The 22712-nt window shown below is 49.8% G+C and overlaps 1 pseudogene; it reads left to right on the top strand.

The window, feature by feature from the left end:
- Positions 1-535: 535 nt before the first annotated feature.
- On the top strand, positions 536-670 carry LOC119065067 (uncharacterized; annotated as a pseudogene).
- The last annotated feature ends 22042 nt before the right edge of the window (positions 671-22712 follow it).

The raw sequence follows: 22712 nt of genomic DNA, 5'->3' as shown, positions 1-22712 counted from the left end.
GTGCCTGAGGGCTAAGGCAGTGACCCTCAAGGGGTGCACCCTATCATCCAAGCCGCCCTGGGCACCTCCCTAGATGTTACCAGATAAGACTCTCCCTGGCCGGTGTGGTCATGAAGTCTGCATGTCTGACAGGCTCTCCTAGAAGAGATTTTCAAACACATGGAAGACTGAGAGGCCTCGTCACTGGTCCCTTCCCCTGGGGCAGTCTGGGAGCCACGGAAGGGCAGCCAAGGCCGCTTGTCCAGGACTCAGGACGAAGGCAGAGTGGAACCTGAGTTAGCTCCGGTTGCCACAACCAGGTCCCCCAGGCGAGGTGGCCAGATTACTGTAGTGTGTGTTCTCAGAGTTCTGGGTGCAGAAGTCTAGGACTGAGATGCCGGCAAAGTCGTTTCCTCTGAGGTCCCTCTCCTAGACTTGTACATGGCCATCTCCCTGTGTCTTCACACGGTCTTCCTTCTGTGTGTGTGTATGTGTGTGTGTGTGTGTGTGTGTGTGCGCGCGCGAGAATTTCCTCTTCTTATAAGGACACAAGTCAATCACTTCTTGGCCTTTTGGCTAAGATCAAGTGTAGTATCTGTTCTTATCAGTTTAATAAGGACACCAGTCATATCAGATTGAGACCCACACTAATTATCTCGTTTTAACTTAATTAGCTCTTTACAGACCCTGAGTCCAAATACAGTCACATTCTGAGGTACTGGGGGGTTAGGACTTCAATATACAAATGGGGGACACAATTCAGAAGCCCTAAAGCCCAGAACAGGGATGAACCCCACCCCTACAGATAGAACAGAGGCTGGAAAGCCACCCGATCCACTGGGAACATCTGAACTTGGGAGAAATCTTCCTCTGAAGTAATGAAGCTCAGTCTCCGAAGGGCTTCTTCGCCTTGTGCATGAACCGTTGTCCCTAGATTTCAACAGAGCCAGCGTTCCCACATTCTACCCCAAACGGGAGGGTTCTTCTTGGGTCCTCCGAGAGTGAGGTTCTTTCCAGTGTGACTTAGCCCAAGATCCCAAGGTGTCTCTAAAAGTGGGCTTTTACTGAGCACTTACTATGTCCCCAGCACTGGGGACAAGGCTAAGTGACACTGAGACAAGGTGTCACTTCATTGGGACAACTACCTATGAGGGAAGTATAAGTGAGGAAACTGTGAGGCAGTTTGCCAAGGTCAACAGCTAACAAGGGCCCGGCCTGACACGGACGCCAAGCCTCCGTGACTGCAGATCCCATGTCTTCATCCCCTTTGCCCCTCAGCCTCCTTATTACATGCGTAGCTGCTGAACTGTCAACATGCGAGCTGCCGCTGTGCCTTTTCGAACCTGCCGAGCTGCTAGGGGGTAAGAGTTAGACTTCTAACATTTTATAGAGGTTTTAAAGCTACCTTTATCTATGAGGCATTTTTTTCTGAAATAGTGGCCATGAGTGTTTATGAGTTTTATACAAGCACACATGTAGTTTATGGATGGCAATTTGTTTTATGACTCAGCGCAGACCTGAGTTCCTGGGACCCCCACCCCAGGCTCAGGATCCCTCTCTGCCCAGGCTTCTCTTTTCTGGTGTGAGTCCCTTCCCTTCTCTGGGCCTCCATTTTCCTCCTGAGTGAATGAAAGGGCTAAGCTGAGTTACTTCTACAGCCCCTTCCTTCACTAGCACTTCGGGGTCTTCAGGAAGGAGAATGCTGTGAGTTTGCCCAAACTGTCCTTCTGCCCCCTTCCGGAGGGCTGCAGTCTCAGCCCCAAAGCTCCAGGTGTCCTGAGGCAAACGGAGAAGCTCAAGGCCTCCGCTGTGTCAACACAAGAACCCCCTGCAGCCCGCCAGCGCCAGGATGAGAAAGTCTGCCCAGGGGGACAACAGCTTCTCCCCACTGTTTCTGAGACCCTCCGGCTTCGAGTCACTTTCTCCAGCAGCCTGGAATTCCTGGCGGATGTCAGTCCCTGAGGTGTCTGCAAAAACCCGCAGGCGCTGCTCCGTGGACACTAGAGAGCGGTGAGGAGAGGTTTCCTGAAGCACGAGGGCCCTTCCTCCGGTTCTGAAGCCTGACAGATGGTTCTACAGCCTGGGTCTGCTGCTCTTGATTGGGAGTTGGGAGAACGGCCGTGTGGTCTGGCCTCCCTAATGAACCCAAGTTGTGGGATGTGAGAAAGTTCTTCATCCTCCTGAGGGGCTGGGTTCAAGGGCCCTTGAGAGAACTCGTAGCTCTGAGTTTCTGTCTCCTCCACCCCATCCATCCACCTATGAGGACACCATAAAGCATTTTACAACCACACAGGTGAAGGCACACAACATCCCCGCCACCACCCCCTCTCTCTCTCACACACACCACACATATACAGGGGCCACTGTTGCACCCCCCACTCTCCTCTCCCTTTATACAGGCCCTGCTGTGTCCCCCCCACCGGACCCCCCGAACGAGCATGTCTCAGCCTCCAGAAGCAGCTCCCAGGAATGGGACGGCGGCGGCCGTGGCTCCTGAGAGGACAGCTTCTTGGCAGGCGTGGGAGTGGGTGGAGTAGAGCAAATTTTTTCTCTGAGGCCCAAAGGGCTGTCAACCCTCTTCAGCTGCCCTGGGGCCTGACAGCCACAGAGAGAGATTTACGACCTGGACAGCTTTGATCCAGGCCTCTGAGAAACATCGGGAACAGTTGACACTGAGCCCGAGAGGGGAAGGTTTATGGATGGGAATACAGCCTCCCTGAGAAAGGACAGGTTGGGCCTCAAAGTCCTCTCAGCAAGCAGAGGCTCCTGGGTCACCCCTGCCCTTTGGGGACAGAGGTGTAGCAGGTGCAGGAACAGGGCCCCTGAAACCACAAGCAATGCCACTCAGACAGAGCTGATGATCCCGTCCAAAGCTAAGCTGGGAAGGGGTGGAGGCCTCTGAAATTCCCTCACATTTGCTCACCTGTTCTTCTTAACGAGTTCCCGTGTTTCTGTAAACATAGATAAGCCAGAGGGAAGTTCCCAGATAAGGTTTGGACTGAGAGGGGCACATGTCACCCTGCAAGCCCTGGGGTTTTGTTGTTCAGGTTCTTGTTGTCGATACTGTTGTTCTTAGCGATGGTGGGGGTGGTAAAAGGCTGGATTATATTTCATCCCTGCCTCCTTTCAGAACGGCCATGAGGCAGGACAACCTCCCTGCAGTCACAGAACCGTCCTGGCCACACCTTTCGCCCTCAGCCTAACGCCCCAGCCGGGAGAGTGGGAAAGCCGCGTGCCTTCAGGGCACCTCACCAGCTTTGCCCACTGAAAAGATATTCCCACAACACAGCTGTAACCAAGGCAAAGGAGAAGCCAGGTGGGTTCATCCAGACATGTCCTTAGATTGGTTGCCTCCAGTTTCAAGTGTCGGCCACTTCGATGAAACAGCTCCCACCCAAAAACATGGCCTCTGTCGTGCAGGCCTGAAGCAGGGCCTCCGCTAAGCAGCCGAAAGGCACCCCCTGGAACGGACAGGGTAATGGAGACATCAGGAGACAAACTGCCAAGGAGACGCCCTGAGAAACTTGCAGGTCTTCACCGTGCCCAACAAACCAGCTGCAGCCCGCGCATGCAGAAATAAATACATATTTGCTGAGCACCAAATTGGGTCTAATGACCCTGGCCTGTCTCACAGGGTCATCTTGAGAAATAGCTGATGTCAGACGATGAGCGTGAGCAGCTGTTCTCCATTTGCACTCAACAAGAGGAAAGGGCCTTAAATTACAGCGGGCGGGATTAAAGTTAAACATTAAGAACAGCTTCCTGGCTAGGAGGGTTGTGAAACAGTGTAATGTGTTACCCATGGACTGCTGTGGACATTCCTTCTTCAATGAGACTTTAAAGAAGGAGGAGGTTGGTGATCTGCCCGGGGAAGTTTTATTAGGAGCTTTATTAGGTCATCGGGTCCATCCTCCTGAAGGCCAGGCCTTGGACTAAAGAGCCACCTGGCTAGGACTTTTTGGACACAGGGTGACCTCTACGGTTCTTCACGGTCCAAATGTCGTGATTCTGAAAAAGCTGATTTCACACCCTACATGGGGAAAAGAGAATCCAGGGCCACCAGTGAGGCCACCCTTCAGGACCTACCTCCAGGCCTTTGCTAGCAGAGGTCAATATTAACAATGAAGGGACGAAATAGGGTGACTTCCAAACCCCCTGGAAGTATAGTATACTATACTATACTATAGTATCTATACTATATCTAAGACCAAGATAGTATCAGCCAGCACCAAGGGGGAAACTGCACCCTCAGGGGCTGGGAAAGAAAAGGATTGTAGTATTTTATGGCCAGAAGGACAATCCACCCATTTTAAGATGGGGAGACTGAGGCCTAGATATGGACACTACCTTCCCACAGTTACTTTGTATGAGAGTTAGGCCTGGAAAGCCCTGGGTAAGAGCCTCCCTTGACCACTAACCACCTGCGTAACCCTCAAGCAAGTCATTCAACTCCGCTGGCCCTCAGTGGCCTCATCTACAAAATACGAATACTGTAAATATTAAACCCAAAACATGGGGCACCCCCATCAATTCTGGAGCACTCTCCACCTAACGCTTCTGCTTTTACTGTCATTATTCTCAATGTGTGACCCTTTGCGTTAGTCCAGCTGCCTTAAACATAGACCTCTAACTTGGAGGGGAGCCTTCCAAGTTTTCAAATTAGGGGAAAATTGAAATGTTTGCTCTTTAAGAAGACCAGGCAGTTATTGTGTCCTGGCTGGTGTGGCCCAGTGGTCGAGTGCTGGCCTGCGAGCCAAGGGTCACCCTAGACCCCTTCAGTCAGGGCGCATGCCTGGGTTGCAGGCCGGGTCTCCAGTAGGGGGCGTGCAAGAGGCAACCACACATTGGTGTTTCTCCTCCCTCTCTCCCTCCCTTCTCCTCTCTAAAAAATAAATAAATAAATAATTTAAAAACAAAAAAGACTGGGCAGTTAGATGATTAACCTTAGTCATCCCCTTAACCAAATCCACTCGTTTTGCAGATGACGGGGTGGAGGGTACCTGCAGGCACTCGGAGAAAGACAAGAGAGAACATGCTAGAAGTGGTGGGGGGTGGGGAGGGAATGCTGAGGGCAAGCTCTGTTGACTGGAGCCAGCCTGCTGCTCCCTGGCCCTGGGCATGATTTTCAATGCATCAGTTTGAAATCCCAGGTAGTTCCTTAGTGGCCTCCCCTTCCATAGCCCCCTGATCTTGGGGTTAATAGGAAGGTCTTGCAAAGCCACTGACTATCTTGATGACCCCAGCTGGGGGTTTGCAGACACCAGAGTGGACAGGCGCTTTGTCCAATGGCTTGGCCCTCCTAGCCCTTCCCTCTGTAGCCCTCCTGCCCCTTACCTTCTCCAGCCCCTCATCCGCACACTCACCTTCCGTTTGGGTCCCACTTTCGGCCTCTAAAATCAATCTCCTCCAAGACAAGAGCCACTGAAAGACACACAAGGACATTTGCAAGGCTTGAAGGAAGCAACTGTTATTTGATTTGATTCACCCTCCAATCATCACGCAAGATAGCTACCATTACCCACCCTTTAAGAAAAGGAAACCAAGGGTCAGAGAGGTTAACCAAGCTGTCCTGGCCACATAAGGAGGAAAAGCAGCAGATCTGGTGATTAAACCGGAGTCTCTGAGTTCCAAAGCCGGTCCTTCTTTCCTGGGGCAGCCGATCCCAGCCCTGGGGCTCCACGTCCAGTCCTTCTTCCTGAATGTTCTGACATTGCTCACCACTTCTGACGCCACCATCTTCACCTTGTGCGGGGGCCTGAGTCCACTTCTCAGGAAGTCCCACGTCCCTTCAGATTGTCAGGGTTCCCTCCTCGTTCCCTAGGTCCTAACTTCCATGATGAATAACAGACATCCCTGAAGTCCCTTGCTACCCGGACTTCCAATCTTCCAGATTCTGCATCCCTGGCAGCCTCCTGCCTTTCAGGAGGGTCCATCTCCTCCCTCTGCCACCTGGGTTGTGACCTTGCCGCCACATCCTTTGGGTTATTTGATACGCCTGCGGAACAGAACTCCTCAAAAGGCCTGCTCCTCCAGGGTGCTTGCCTGCTGTTGGACTTGGCCAGACCCTCACCCAACCTCAGCCATTCCCAGGCCGAGATACTGCAGCCACCTTGGAAATGCCCTAGATAGGACCTCAGTGGCAGCGCACGCAGGAGAACTGCCTGGAGTCAGGCTGACTAGCTGGAAGCTCTTGAGCAAGTTCCCTCTCTATGCCTCAGGCTCCCCATCTCTAAAATGGAAACAAGAGTACCTACCTCGTGGGGTTAGTATGAGAATTAAATGAGTTCATGTGTGTAAGCAATTAGAACAGAGCCTGGCACATGGTTAGGACAGCGTACATGTTTTAAAACAAAAGTACATGCCTAGACCCTCTAGTTTTAAAATCACAGACCAGGAATCCAGTCCCGGGCTTGGGGAATCTCAAGGTTGCCAGGAGCCACCTCTCTTCCAGGACAAGAGCCTTTCCAACCACAGCACCAGAGGGTGAGTGTCAGCCTCCGGAATGCCTGTAAGGATGGGGCGTCCACTGCCTTCCAGCAGACTGTCCCAGCATTAAACAATGTTTACTTGTATTTTATTTTGCTTTCACCCTGAGCTAAAAGCAGCCTGCCTGGAGCTCCCACCTACTGTCCTGGGACCCAGGCTTGCTCTCCTCCACGTGACAGCCCAGCCGCACATTCCCTTCTCACCCCGGCTCTGGGCACCCTCAGCTGTGCACAGTGATTTACTGGTGGTTTCCATGCTGGCAGGTGATGCAAACCAGCCCAGCACATTCCTGCCTGCTCCCTGCACCTTTCATTTCTGGAGCCCCACGCCTGGCATACCAGCACGCATACCCAGTGTTGACAGCTCCGAGGGCAGCTCGGCCAGGCAGGGCACGGTCCAGAGCCAAGGGGATGGTGCCCGGGGACAAAGGAGAGAGTGTGGGCTCTGAGAAAAGCCTCCAAGCACAAGTCCAGAGACAGGGAAGGGAGAGGCTTCTCCGGAATCTGCCTTAACACAGGCAGAATAGACAGGGGGCGGGCACCAGGAAGTCTCTCGCCCTTTTTAAGGTCTTGTGCTTTGGGGTTAAGCATTGCCCAGTCCCTTTATTCAGTGTAAATATGGATGGAAGGGATAAAACCTAAAGCCTGCGATACTGTGGTGCAAATGAAACAGATGCTTTTTGGAGAGTAAGTGACTGGACAGGGTACTTGGGGAGAAAGAAGATTCTGGAAATTGGAGCAAAGGGCACACTCCCTCTGCCTCTCAGCTTGCCTGGAATGATTGAGACGATGGAGATAATATTTCTATCAGAGACTACCATGTGCTGGACATTGTCCTTAACCATTGACCTAGATCAGTGATTTTTATCCCATGGGCTGTAAGAATTTTTAAAACATACAATACCTGACTATTGAGTCCAGGGCACTGACCTCTTTTCCCTTAGATTGTCAAATAAAAAAATGACAACAGCTAACACAACAATAGCCATCTGGTGTAAATGAATTAAAATTATACCTTTTTTGTCAAATCAGCAAAAATAAAATATATATTTGGGTGAGCTGCAGAAGTTTAGTAATTAATTTATGTGTGCCACAAGATGAAGAAGGTTGAAAATCCCTGACCTGCATGAATGCATGTAATCTCATAACAAGACTCGGAGGTAGATGCACCTGTAGATAAGGAACTCAAAACCAAGAGACTTCAAGCAGCGTGGCTCAAGTCACGCAGACTCAGGTCTGGCTTAGTGCTGAGCCCTTCCCATTGTGCACTGTGTGACCAGACCACACTGCCCCCGTGGTGCATGAGAGCCTCGCATCGGCTGAATAAAGCTTCTCTCTCTCTCTCCCTTTCTCTCTCTCTCTCTCCCTTTCTCTCTCTCTCACACACACACACATGCATGTACACACACATACACACCCACATGCACACCCATAGGCTCACAGAGCCTACCCAGAACCCAGGTACCTGAAGCAACCTTCAGCCCCTCTCAGAGAGCAGGCCACCTGAGTCAGTTCCCGGCGCAGCCCCTCCCTAGCTTGGGGCCTGTCTGAGTTTCAGCTTCCCTGTCTGTAAAATGAGGACAACAACACCTAGCTCATAGGGTTTGGGAGATGATGAAATGACTCTTCGTACCATGCTTAGAACAGTGAGGAAACGTGCGTCACATACAAATGCCTCTGAGAGCCCGGATAGGCCATGAGAGGCCAGGCCGGTGCAGCCCAAGGGCTTTTCCAAACCCAGCATCCTGGCTGCAGGCTTCAGGGCTTCTCTCTGGGGTAGAGGTGCCTTCTGAGTTGGGAAAGACGTAACAGCCTCGGAGGCCAAAGGGTCAGTAAGGGACATGGAGACTTCTCCCCAGGTTTGTCAGGAAGTCTGAGCTGAAGGTCCTAAGTGTTCAGTGTCCAGGAAGCCATCTCCACAGAGGAGCAGGAGCCAGCTGGGTGCAGCAGGGCGCAGCCACCATGAGCCCTGAAGGTCCCTTGCAACAGGAAGGCTGATGGCCCTGGGGTGTGCATGAGAACCGGACCCACCCTGTGAAAGCTGTAAGGGGACCCACCTGCCCTGGCTTCCTCTGCCAGTCACTGAATGGCAGGACATGAGAGAGAGACAAAGGGAACACGTTAGCTTCACAGGGGGGTAGCAAGGTCCTGGGAGCTCCGCCCACCACCCCACCCCCACGAAGGACCCAGCACTTGAAGAACATGGGTTTCTCCATCCCCAGGGCCCGCCTGAGCCTCTGTCCATGCAGCTATTGCCATTCCTCCACTTAGAAAGTAAGAAACCCAACTTTTCCATTGGAATCCTCTCTTAGACTGGGTGTGTTGCGGGATAGAGAGTGTTGGATTTCCCTTCTCTTCAAACATTTGGGGACCTACTGGTTTATTACCAAATATCAGCATTGCTGGTTTCCATCCCAGAGGCACGGGACTGTCAGCAACTCCTATGTTCTAGTCAGTCCAACCCGGCAAACGTTCATGGGCACCTTCCATGGATTGTACAGACCCCACCCTCAGGTGGTCCAGTTCAGGAGACGGAGTAAACAAGTAACTCTGATGTAAAGGAGGTGTGATCAGCGCTGGATGACAGATTCGAACAAGGCGCTGTGGAAGCCCCAGAAAGGGACACGTGGCAAGAAGACTAAGGAGAGTGTTTCCTTTCTAGAAAGTGAGCTGGTGACATTCATCAAAAGCCTTAAAAATGCTCATCATCTTTGACCTAGAAATTTCACTTCTGGCGATGTAAGATCGGAAGATCTATGTGCAAAGAGATCTTTCTGTTATTTATAATAGAAAACACAGGGACAAAGCGCATGGACAATCAGCACGTTACAAGTGAGAGGACCTGCAGGACAGGTAGTCGCAGCAGAGTGGAGACGATATGGCAGTGCCCTCACTCACAGTGTCGCTTTCTGCTGGTTCAGGCACCTGCGGTCTAACTGTGGTCGGGAACATTAAGTGGGAAATCCCAGAAACAAACAATTTAAATGTTAAATTGCAGGCTGCTCTCAGCAATGTGATGAAATCTCACTCCACTCCTCTCTGTCCCACCAGAGACGCGCCTCAGCCCGCTCTGCAGCCTCTCTAGACCGTACACTGTCCGTGCCTCTTTGTCCCCTAGCAGCCATCCTGGTACCAGACCCACAGCCACCGTAGTGCAGTCAGTGCTTGTGTTCAAGTCGCTCTCAGTTCACTCCACAGGGGCCCCCCAGCACAAGCGTGACGCTGGCCACTCGGACATACCCCAGAGAAGCTATCCAGTGAAAAGGTGGAAGTTCTCCAGTTGGTAAGGAAAGAAAAGAAATAACTTGCTGAGATTGCTAAAAATCTATGGTAAGAGCCGACCTTTTATTTGTGAAATTATGACGACGAAGAAGAAAGAAATGTGTGCTGGTTTTGCGGTTGCGCTTCAAACCACAGACGAACAACCACAGAGTGCGGTGAGTGTTTAGTTCCGATAGAAAAGGCATAAAGTTGGTGGGTAGAAGAGGTGAACAGGAAACATGTTCTGGTTGACAGCGACATGACATAGGGAAACCGAGACTGAGGAAGTGAAGTGACCCGCCCCGGTTTTCGCAGCCAGTAAGAGGCGGAGGCCAGCAGCCCACACCAGAGAACTTGGTGGCCGTGCAGAAATTGAAGGGAGAGGAAGTTGGGACCAGTTAGGAGTCAAGGCCATATCTCAGGTGGGACGGGATGGAACTTAGAGAAAAGTGGACCAGGAGACAATGAGAGAGGCATACTTTGTAGGACTCAGTGACAGGAGAAGGTGATAAGAGGTGGGTGGGGTGGGGCAGGGGGAGAAGACCGGCAAGAGTAGCTCCAAGGCCTCTGGTTTGCCCTCCTCTGACTTGGGGAAAACAAAAGTGTGTTCAATACAGGTACATACACGTTGGGAACTGCTCTGCCTGGTTTCAGGAATCGCAGCCATTTAAGGCTGAGTATGCCACCTCCAGAATGCGAACCACTGAGGAGTCAAGGCTTGTCTCTGGCAGCAGATGCTGCCCCTGCTTCACCCCCTACCCCCAAGGCTTGATCGAAGATCTATGACGGGTCAGACCCCCTGAGGAGCAACCTAAGCCAGACACAATCACCTGGGAGGCCATCATGGAAGGACTCGGGGGCTGCGACCAAGAGGGAGTGATGGGCCCTCACCGCCAGCCCCTGGCTACTCTAACATAGCCCAGTCCCCATGTCCTCTGGGAGAGGTGCTTTCTGGCTCTAATCCACTTAAGCCTGAAGACCTGTGATGGGAAAAACGGTGCAACCTTTCACCAACTAGCACAGGGCCCAGCTAATCTAGCAAGATAAAGAATTCTTAACAAACCTGTGAGATCTGCTCTGCTAAGAATGCTTTTAGTTCAATGTTTTTATTTTCCCACAGTTTTATAGCCTTTTAGTTGATAGACCTTGATTTAAGGAGAAGCCCTAATAGTTTTTTGTATACTATCTGCTGTTTACTGTCTATCCATGATTAATAAGCTTGTACCTGAATGCCTGCACACACACACAAAAAATAAAAGCCTGTCTAGGCAAAAGGTATGCGGCACTGTCCCCTAGAGAGAGCGTCCTGCCCTTTTTCTCCATAGGACTCGGTAGTCGTGTGAACTTGTCTTGATCATCCACAACTACGCGGGCACTGCTGGTCGGCGCATGCGTCACAGACACATTATGCACACACAGCCATGTGGGCCATATGTCCATAATAGTCAGAGAGAGAGAGGGACCAGGAAAAGAAATAATAAGTGAATCTCTTTCAGTAGTAAGCTGATGGGCTATTTTTATTTCTTCTTCACACATATGCACATTTTGTGATTTCTTATAATAGTTATACATTATTTTAAAATTAAGTAAAGTTAGCTATAGTGCACTTCCAAGTTATACACCAATATATATGCAGTGCTATCTTGGGGCCACGGGTGTCCCATTGGGCCTTATTGGGAGATAAGGAGGCATTTGTCAGTGTGGAGTGTGTGGCCCTCAGGATGGCAATATCAGGTAGGAGGTGACACTCAGCCTTCTTTAAGCTTCTCAGGCTCGTGGCTCACCCTGGGCTCCTCAGTGCCTGTCATTGCACCTCGCAGACATCTTGGCTTTCCGCAGAGAAGTGTGTAACACAAGTCCAGCAGGACCCAGTGCCAACTGCACGGTGGCTGATGGAGGAACGACTCCTCCAGTGGCTTCTAAGTATCCTGCCACCCCCCCCCCACTGCCTTCCTCCCCTGGTGGAGCGCCAGGCCTGGAGGGGTTCCACCACGTGACAGGTAGCTTCCCTGTCACCTGGGAGTAAGCCAGAGGGTGAGCCCCAGAGGAGATGTCTTGAGAACAGGGTTGGGGTTCAGAGGACAGAGTCGACAAAAGAGACTCCAAACGACCAGGAGACCTGGCTGAGCAGTCAAGAGCCCGAGTGGTTTCAGCCTCAGGTGCGAGCTGGGAGGTGCCCACAGCATCCGGGAAAGCAGAGTGAGAAAACTGGCTGGTGGAAAGTGCTAGGAGATAGTAGTTTGGGATGACCCCAGGGAGAAGGCGTCTGCCTGGCAGGGGCTTCCCCAGGGCACCAGCTGCCTCTGCTACATTTCAAGGGACCCCTCCTGCTTTCTGGAAGGAGCAGCAGCAGCTGCAGAGTCACCGCACCTCAGGTCAGCTCCAGGTTGTGCTGCAGGTTCAAATGGTTCCCACGGCAGTGGACACACAGGGTTCCTGGGGAGCCCCAGGACAGTGAGCGGGACCCACTGTGCCTGGCATGCAGAGTCACACAACGAAGGGTTGTCTCTCCTGGGGCCTGTCAATAGGTAACAGTGCCCCTGAGATCAAGGGACACACGTGCACACACCATATGTGTAGCTGTCAATAGCCACGTTTGTGCTTACAGACAAAAACCTAATCATAACCATTCAAATACACATATAGCCACACAGCCTGCTTACTTGCAAACATTTACATTTAATTAATAATCATAACATAGGACAAATTTGAACTTAGTGCTTTTTACTTGTACCTCATCTCATTTGAATATTAAAAATAACATCACCAGGTGGATATGCTTCTTCTTATTAGTATTATTATCCAGTTTCTACAGATGATAAAACTGTTAGGCTCAGTGCGCCTAAAAGTCTCCCAAAGACAGTGCTAGACTCAAACCCAGTTCCAAACCGAATGCTTTTCCACTCCACCACACACTCCCACAACATATAAGCTCTCGTATCTCCTCATCGGCAAAGTTTCTTAGCTGCTCCAAAAAGCGCTTGGTCCCACGCCTGAGGGGAGCAGAGCTAAGAATCAAGCAGCTACAGTCAGATAGAGAAGGGCCCCTCCATCGTCCAGCAGGCGCACGCCACCCATTTTACCCTTTTTAATCCCCCTACTTTATTTGGGATGTTCTTCCCACCCAGGCCACCACCCCCGGACTCTCTCCATTTGAAACGAAAGCCCAGCTCAAGTCATAGCCCTGCTGCGGAGCTGCCCACCCCCACCCACACACCTTTCTCCTTCCTCCTCTGACGGGCCCGTCACAGTCAGGCAGCCCAAGCTCAGCGTGCACGGGTCTCCGTTTTGGAAATATGAGTGCGGGGGCTCTGTAGTCAGCCAGACGTGGGCGTGAGTCCCACCTCCCCTTCGCTAGCTGCCTGGCCCTGGGAAAGTTGCTTTACATCTCTGAGCTTTGCTCTCTTTGCTGTAAAAGGGGGATAATCACAGTACATGCGTCACAGTTATGAAAGTTAAATGTAAGACACGTGCCTGACACAGAGTAAAAGACCAAAGCTACCTATGAATAGAGTTCGATTTTTCCAGCAAATGGCAGCTCATAGAGTATTGGACATACCGTCATTCTTTTGTATTCATAGGAGACTGGTCCCAGTATACCCGGCAGATACCCAAATCTGAGGTTGCTCGAATTCTTCATATAAAATTGGCATAAACCAATGCATACAGTGAGCCCTCCAAACCCACAGATCCCCAACCGTGCATCAAAGATACTGTTTGCCATCCAAAAAAAGATACTATTTTGCCACAGACGCAAAAATCCATGGATACGGAGGGCTGACGGTATTCTTTCTGGAACCCCCCAAAGGGCCTAGCACAATGCCGGGCACAACCCAGTCATTCGTCAGCTGGGTAAAGATGAGTCCCAGCTCAGTCCCAGGCTAGCTGTGGGCCTCAGGGTGAAATGCTTCACCTTTCTGGGCCTCAGTTCTCTGAACTGGTGGAGCTGGGCAGCCTCGCCCGACCCAAGGCACAGAGTGACTGACAAACTCAACAGGAATAGCAAAGGGGTGTGGCCAAGTGCACCAGGAGCACTTCAAACCTGGGTTTGAACCGGGGCTGCACCGTGAGCAGGTCGGCACACATCCTCTCTGACATTCTAGTTTCCTAGTCAATAAAGTGTGGGTGACAGCACCGGTGTCATAGTACTGTTATAATAATTAAGTGGCAGAATGTATGCAAAATCCCTGGCATGCAATGAACATGCAATAAATGCCACTGATGCTAGAAGTTGTTGTCACTTTGATTACTATCATTATTATTAACCCTGAGAGGAAAAGACAAATAAGGTTCGAGGAATCCAAGCCACAACTGCTATGACAGAAATGACTTAGGGTAACTGCTTATGACAGAATGGGGAGTAAAAACTTGAGAAATAATGAATTAAATGAACCCCAGAGTTTCCTTTCTCCCTAATACTAGTGTCAATGGAGTGAGCTACACGCCCTTTCCAGACCTCCCCTGGTTTACCCTCTGCCGCTGGTCAACTCGAAGATCCACAGTGCTCTCTGGGCTTTACCCCTGTTGTCTAGTCAAGGTCCCCAGGCTGGGAAGGCCCAAACCCAGAGTGGCACCTATGAGACCTGGCCTCTATTGGAGCTAAAATCAAAGCCTCGCTGCCCCTGGGGACCTTCCTGCCTAGCCAAGGCCCGCCTCCAAAGAGCAGAACTGCCAGACAGGAGTCCAGTGGCCTTCTGGAGTTCCTGGGCTGAGGCAGGCAGCAAGAGTGTCCTGGGCTTGTCCGAGTGCTGTCCCCTAGCCAGGTCACCACTGTGACCATCCAGGACAGGGCCAAGGTGGAGGAGAAGGGAGAGAAAAGAGTCTCCTGGCAACTAGGAAAGGAGTAGGACATGAAACCCCTTTCCTAGCTCTGAGCACTCCCAAAGCCTTCCCTGTCCCCACCTGGCCCTCCACGGAGGTGACTCTGCAGCCAACTTGAGCCCGGCCATTTGCCAACCTCCGAGTGTCGACTTTAGATTGGGGAACTGAGCAGCTCCAAGGTGCCGACCTTCCTGCCAGGGCCAGAACAAACACCTGTCACAGGCATGAGTGCTAATGACAGGCCCGAGTGAGTTGCATTAAGGTTAACACCTGCATTAGTGGCGTGCCTTCGGAAGGTCAATGGTGCCCATTTAAGTAACTTGAGGGACGGGTAGGAAGGAGGGGGGACTGGCCTCCCTTTGGCCCAAGCAGGTGGCTCTATTACTTGTGCTAAAACCCTCCCCAGTCATCCATGTAATTGGAGTAACTGGGAGGACTTTCCTGTCCCTCACTCTGGAGCAAGAAGAAGAGGGGAGAGGGGAAGACACGCTTATCTTAAGAAGGCCCTGCTACCTTGCTGTTGGGAAGGTGGGCTCTCTCTGAGCTTGGGGAGGGGTGGTCAGCTGTTGATGTTAGTGCCGTAGCTCCTAGAAATGTCCTCCTGCTCCCTATTACCATGAACAAAGCCCAGAATCAGTGTAGGAGGGCAAATCTGCTGTCCTCGCTGTTGGGCCCCCAGGGCCAGCTTTTCCCTGCACCTTCTTCCCTCGGGCACACCTTCTCCCCTTGGCCTCTCCCTGTTCAGTTTCCGGGTCTTTCAGTCTTCACTGCGGCATCCTTCCCTTGCCACCCACAGAGAGGGCACAAGTCTCCACTGTGGAACTCAGAGATGGCGCCTCTCAGTGAGAATAAGAGAGATTTGAACCAAAGACTTCCCCAAGCAGAAATGATCACCCAAAGACAAACCAAAGATTTCTAAGTGGGAGAGAGTGGCAGGTAAGGTTGTAGATGCCACGTCCCACACAGGTTCTTCAGAAAAAACAGTGCCTGATATCTTTCCTTCTAGTCATTGAACAGTCAAGAGAGATGCATGAAGTGTCTATTTTGTGCCACACACTGAGCTAGAGACCAGAGGAAAAAGACAGAGCCCCAAATAAAGGAACTGAAATATACCTGGGTAGATAAGGATCCTTGCTACAAAGGGGAAAGTGATAAATGCCAAAACAGGGGTGCTGATAAAGAGTGATGAGAGCAAGAGGAGGGGAGAGCCCATAACTCATGGGAGAATGAGGGAGGGCTTCTTGGAGGAGGTGGCATTTGAACTCTGAAGAATTAGAAAGTGTGATGTGAAGCAATGAGGAAACCAACATTTCCCAATGAAAGACCAGTGAATGCAAGACTCTGTAGAAAGGGAGTTGTGACAGACTATTCCTGATGACAACATGCATCATGGCCCTGAATGCACCAGGCATTGACCTAAAATGTGGGAGGAATGTATGCAAAGATAGCTGCTCCATTTCGAGAAAGTGGAACGTGTGTCCTAGGAGGGAAAAACATCCGACACTGATTTTTTGGGGGTCTGTGCATGTGATACATGTGGGTGGTGTTATTATAAAAAGATGTCAGGAATAAACCACAGGCTTCCCCAAAGACGGCACTGCCAGATGGGAGGACTGGCGGTCTCTTGGCCTCGCTTGCACCCTGTGTCCCAGGGTGCTCACGGAGTCTGCCCCAAAGAGCCTAGACAAGTGTGCCCATCAGCAAAGCAGGGACAGGAGATGCAGTAACACCGAGACCTTGAATAGCACGCCTTGTGTCCCACAGGACCCCTTCATCACTTGCCCCCCCTGCATACTACATTTCCCATGTTCCCACAGGCCTCCAACTCACCTCATGAGGCCATTGTCCAATTGGTGCAAAGTGAGGCCCCAGTTACACAGCTCATCTCAGAGTAGAAACCAAGGTGATGATGCTGGAAACAGGCAGTATTTACTGCATCCGAGCCAAGTGCTAGACACACGCTGAGGCCATGAGCTCACGTAACCCTCGCCTTATTGTCACCTCTGTGTTGTAGATGAGAAAACTCAGAGAAATTGAGGCAATTGGCCAAAGTTAAGAGGTGGGACAATTCCCAAAAGACTCCATTTTGACCCAAGACCCTAAGGGTAGTCTTTAACTGCCATGGCGAGGTGCCAATGGGCTTCAAGGCCAGGATTGGGACTGCAGCTGGGTGGGAGGGACCTGAGCAGCCCCCCGCCCCCTTGAGGATTGCAGGAATGGGTGGAGAGCCCTGTACACTTCAGAGATCATTTTTCTTCTTTGCAGGAGAGACAAGTTCCCAAAGGCTGGCAGGGAGGAATGCCCTGGGGTTCAACCCTATATTGGTCTAAAGATGGATTCGGATTGGGGAGGGCAGTGAGAGGAGAAGGGAAATCAAAGCAATAAAACTTCCCCTGCCACCTAACGCAGGTAACCAGGGAGAAAACAAGGCCGGCAGCCGTGTCTCGCTCGATCCATATTTCATAGGGGAGACGATAACAATTGGACATGTCACTCCCGAAAACCAGAAACTCGAAGCAATTTTAGATGAACTTTCAGAATGATGAAACAAATGGCCATGTTCATGTTATACACCAAATAAATCACACCAAAATGATAGCTGTAATTCCCAAAAGTACACAGAGAATTGATTTTACTATGACATTTATCATGATGAACGGGTACACCCCTGGATGGGCCCATCTTAAGTAGCTGCTGCTTAACCCCTGCCTCCCAGGTCCAGCTCACTTCCTCGCAGGGTCTGGGTCCCCCTGCTGCTCTCTGAGCCCTGGCACGGAAAGCCTGCCTCCAGGAGCCAACGCCTGGCCCCACCCCGTGTGTCCCGCTTAGCTGGCTCACCTGGGGCACTGGGGGTCTGACGTTGACTGAGCTACTATCTCACATGGAAAGGGGCCTTGCTGGCTGTGTTTGTGTCTCTGTCTGACACCTGGGGTTTCCATGGTTGTCTGCTTTACCTTCGCAAACACCTGTGCGCTTCAGGTCCTTATTTAGGCCTGTTTTCAAATGAATTCATTGGGGCTCCAAGAGGCCACCTTGAAAGTTGAAGCAAGGTCTTAGTGACTCCAATTTGGATTCTCTTCACAACACATTCTGCTGGCATTTGTGCTAAGATTCTTCCCTCAATGCTGGGCCAGAACTTCATCCAATCACTCGTTCATTCATTCAGGGGTCAGCAAATGTTTATGGAGTATCTGTCAGGTGCCAGGTACTGGGTTGAGAATACAATAGAGAATAAGACACTAATTCTGCCTCACAGAGCTTGCCATCAAGCTTGGGGCCTGACACAAATGAATGAAAAATTACAATAGTGATCAGTGTTCCGAGGGACATGCATGGTGCTGTCCCCACATGAAGGGGGAGCTGCCTGCGTCAGGGAGGGCAGATGAGCTTCCCCTGAGGAAGTGACAACTGAACTGACAGCTCGAAGATGAGATGATGTCACCAGGCCAAAGGACAGCTGCAGAATGGGGACCAGGGCCTAAAGGCAGCCATTGGGGCTGGAGAGGAAGGGGTGGGGGTGGGGTAGGGAAGCCACTGTCAGAAGAAGCCAAAGGTGGGAGGCTCTGCACGTCAAGGAGCTTTTTTCCATCACAAAGCTACTGCAAGGCTCAAGCGGGAGAAACATGATCAGATTTGTGTTTCGAAAACTCACTGCTGTGCTGGTTCAGGAACCACGCCAAGCTTAGTCCGGTTGAACAGAAGCTGAACTTGCTTTCAGACTGGGGGCCCAGAAGGCATAAGGCCTTGTATCCTTATGAGAATATTTGCATTCTACCAACTGGAGGTCAAAATTATATTGTTCACCGTCAAAGGCTGCTGTAAGGCTAGAGAACAAAGAGCAGATACAACATGTCCTATAAAATCAGCCATAAAACTCAACTCAAGACAAAATCAAAGAGTGTTGCTGAAAATAAAAATAGATAGCGTTTCTGAGTTAATACCATACACAAAATCTTTAGCTCTACAGTGCTGGTGTTTTTACACTTCTAACTTCAGAGCTAAGAAAACTTGAGCTGTTTTGTTTTGTCCTGGGTTTTTTCTGGTTTGCTTTGGTTCATTTTGTTGTCTTTTGTTTCCTTAATGCAGCTAACACAGTGCTGGTTCTGCCTCTTACTCTGTGATCTTGGGCAAAAGCCTTGACTTCTGTGAACTTCAGTCTTTCCTCTGGCTCTAAAGTATTATGATCCTGTGACATACAGAGATTCTATTAGCCACATGCACATTTATATCAGACAGCAAATGCTTGTCAAATTCAGTCTCTGGGGATTTACAGTCAGTCCTACTCCAAAGAACATGTAACAAGAAATGGCTTCAGACCCCCAGACCCCCAGGCACAGGCCCGCTGGGCTCAAGGAGTCTGACTCAGGAGAGAGGACAGGATTTCAAAGCCACAGCCATGAAAACATGCCTCCCATTTTTGAGAAGATGAGGTGTAATGGTACAAAACTGTCATCCCCAAACTGTAACAGGACAAAGAAGTAGGACTCAAGTAATTACCTCCCAATAAGTTTCTTCTCTCTTGAATTCTCCAAGTAGTAAGGCAAACACTTAATGAATCAAACTGGAAAGAAGAGAAATTTTAGTAGTGTTGTTCTCGTGCCCAAACGTGAGGAAGACCATTAACAGTGACATAGTTATAACTTAGCAAAAGAACTAGACACACACTCCTAACAGATGCCTTTAAACGACTAATTTTCAAGCTTAAGTGGTAATGGAGGAGAATATGTTTAAAAGAAGAAACAGCTCAGCAATCCCTATGGGTGTTTGATTTAAGGTGTTTTAATACATAACAAACACCAACCTGGGTATAAATCTTTATGCTTCTGGCTCTTATGCAAACATAAAACAAGAACAAATTTCTAGGATAAATGTAATTAAAATAACCAAACCAATACATTTCAAATGAACAACATTAATTTTCTGCAATGAACAATAATGCTTTGCATAAGCTAAGTCTCCCATGTTGGGCTTATCAGCAAGAAACATATCATTGTTTCAGCTTTCACTTCATTGTCAGCTTGATTCTTTGGGCTTTAACATGATAGACCATCATTTCATCCAGAGGTCAGCAAACATTTTCTGTAAAAGGCCAGATTGTAAATGTTTTCGCCTCAGTGGACCTTACGGGCTCTGTCACACACTACTCAACTCTATTGTTGTACCATGAAATCAGCCATAGACAACAGTAATGGATGGGCCTGGCTGTGTTCCAATAAAACTTTATTTATGAAAACAGGTGCCAGGCAGAATTTGGCCCCAGGGCCATAGTGTGATGACTCCTGATTTCATCCATCATCTTTATTATGTCATCATTTGACCTCTTGCCTTTTAACAACAACTTTCACTCTCAACTATGGATTTATTATTTTTATGGACCAGTCAATCAATAATTCACTCCAAAACTCAGAAAAAATTAACAAAAGTTTTCTTGCTTATTTCCTATCACCGCTAAAGAATGGATATTTTTTACAAAGGCAGGATCTGAGCGATACACCCTCTCAGGCGGGAATGGGCACCTCTGGGTTCTGTGTGTTTCGAGTCCCCTGGACCAACTGAAAATGACAGCTCAGTGCTGTCATTTCCTTTCTCTATTTGAATGACCAGTTGGACACCAAAAAGTGACACTTTTTTACCTTCATTGGGCACAAACATATTCTTTAAGACTGTCAGCCTCTGCTATTTTCTCTTTATTTTAGCATTTAGTCATTCAAGCACAAAGACAATTACTGAGCACTATAAACGTCAGGCACCGTCTTGAGCACTTGAGATCTTAAGCAAAAAAATAGACCAAAAGTCTTGCCTTCACAGGTCTTATGTTCAGATTGGGGAGTGAGCAGTAGAGCGAGTCAATAAAAAAAAAATAGTGCATTGATACATACAGCGTGTGGTTTTAATGAAATCAAGTGAAGGCCTATATTAACTAACTTAAGAAACCAGCCTCTAAATCTCAGAAAATGACCCCCAATTGTGAAGTACCATCCCAAGGAGAAGGGAGATGGTTTTGCCCTGTGCAGGAATTGAAGGACCTCGGACAGGGAATGTTTATCTTGTTTTGCCTCGCGGACAGGTCACCCTCGCAGGAGCCAGGCTGCTCACGAGCCCATCAGGAACCCTGTGCTATCCCATCTGAGGCTGCTTGGATGCCGATGTAGTCAAATCACCCATGTTCCAGAGCCGAAATGGGCAGCAATCCTTGGATACGCTGTTTCTGTGCTTTAGGTGGTCTCAGCCCCTTCGCAGCCCCTTCCAGGATGGCTCAGAGAAGACCGAAGCTGGCCTTGGAAGGCCTTGGTCCGTCCCGGCTTCACCATGGCAACGGTGGATGAGTCGGCCTTCCCCACACTGAATTCTTGAATTCTGGGATGACAGGAACGCCTTTCCTGTCTCCCTCGCAGAACTCTGAAGAAATCCAAATAAGAAAAATTATGAAAGAATTTTGAAAATGAACCAGCTGAGAGCTGGTTTGTTCCCAGAAAAGAACTGGGGGGGCCCCAGAGAAGGCAGATTTGCCCTGATATGTAACATAGCCCCAGGCCCCTCCAGCCCACTGGGCCCTGGTCATTCGCACTGGGGTCTCACCTTTGCCCTGTGTACAGGTGATCAATAAATTTGACTTATAAATGTACCATTACTTTTTTAGTATTGTTACTATTACTCTATCAGTGGGTTGGATGAACTGAAGTGCAAATTCAAGGCTGCTCATGTAGCCAAATCCTCTTCACAAGGGAGAGGCCCTTATCTCTATACACATTCATCTTCTCTTCATGAACATAATTAGTCATCAAGCCTAAAGACTTTTCCTCTTTTATTTTTTCTGGTTTGCCCTTTATAGACTAACAGTATATATTATTCTTATTATCTTTTGCTTAAAGCAGTTTCAAAAAACTGATTAAATCAGTTTCAAAAAACTATCCCTCAAGCCCTACATCTATTGCATTTTCCTCGGGACTTTGGAGAAGAAAAAAGGCAAAGCAAGACAAAACTCCATGGCCCTGCAGACTCTGTTTCTGCACGGTCTCAGAGTTGGATGTGAATGAGCAGAAGGACTTCTTCCCTAAAATCTCTCAAAACAAACTTTGCAGACACACCCTCGCCCTGTTCCGTCCCTGCTGTGTGACAGCAGCAAATCAGGACAGACAGACAGAGCATCGTCCCTTCTTAAGCCCTTGTTATATGGATCGCAATGTACTGCGTGCCAGGATGGCTTGCAGAACTTCCACTGAGGGAAAATCACTCTACGGTAAACACCCACCTGAACAGGAGCATGTCCACTTCTCTCTCTCTCTCTCCTCCCTGCCACCCCCTCCTCCCCCACTGCCGCTCTCTTCCCTGTACCTTCTGACCACAGGCACATCGCTCTCATTCAAAGGCTGCTGGAATCATATCTTATTGCACCTGGGGCGACAGCCCGAGGTTTACAAAACCTAGTGATAATGCGGTTCCCAAGAGGACACAAGGATCCCCCTCCACTCTCCCTACCTCCCAGCCACCAGGCACCCCACCCCCAGGAGGGAAACCCAAGCCAGATGGCCCCAAGGAAACAACTCCCCGAAGATGACAACATTTTCCATTTGCAGTCTAATTTTTTTCCTTCAATATGTGCGTTGCCTGCTTTTCCCTTTGTCGAAAGAGCACAAGCCTTTCATTTTGCCTTTTATTTGTCTTGCTGCCGGTACAGTGAAAATGTATTGGCTTTTCAGTTAGTGATTACACATCATCACATACCCAATTTATAACACCATGCCCCAAAGAACAGATGTAATAAAGCAAGGGCAGGAAGTAGCAACCTTATAAACCCGAGCTGCCGACTCAAAGGTCTTTGCATGTGTGCAGGAAAGAAAACAGGGCTGACGCAAGGCCCGGGAACTTGTATTTTGCCGACAATGGCAGATGTTATGGATACAGCACCCGTGGGTGGGTGGGACAGAGGGGGAAGAAAGGAGATCCAGTTTCCTGGCCCAAAGTGCTAGGTGTGCACACAGGTGAGAGGTGTGCACACAGGTGAGAGGTGCTACACGCTGCCCAGCATTAAAGGAGAGCATCGGAGGCGAGAAAGCAGGACAAGCATTTGGCACACGTTCTGCCACACAGTGAAGGCCCAATACATGGTCATTATCTGAGTATTATCACCAGGGGTCAAAAGAAAAAAAAGGAAGGATGGTTTGG

The sequence above is a fragment of the Artibeus jamaicensis genome, unplaced genomic scaffold, assembly GCF_021234435.1.
Source record: "Artibeus jamaicensis isolate MK-2021 breed Jamaican fruit bat unplaced genomic scaffold, CSHL_Jam_final scaffold_833, whole genome shotgun sequence".
Lineage (NCBI taxonomy): Eukaryota > Metazoa > Chordata > Mammalia > Chiroptera > Phyllostomidae > Artibeus > Artibeus jamaicensis.
This window is presented reverse-complemented; position numbering and strand designations above follow the sequence as displayed.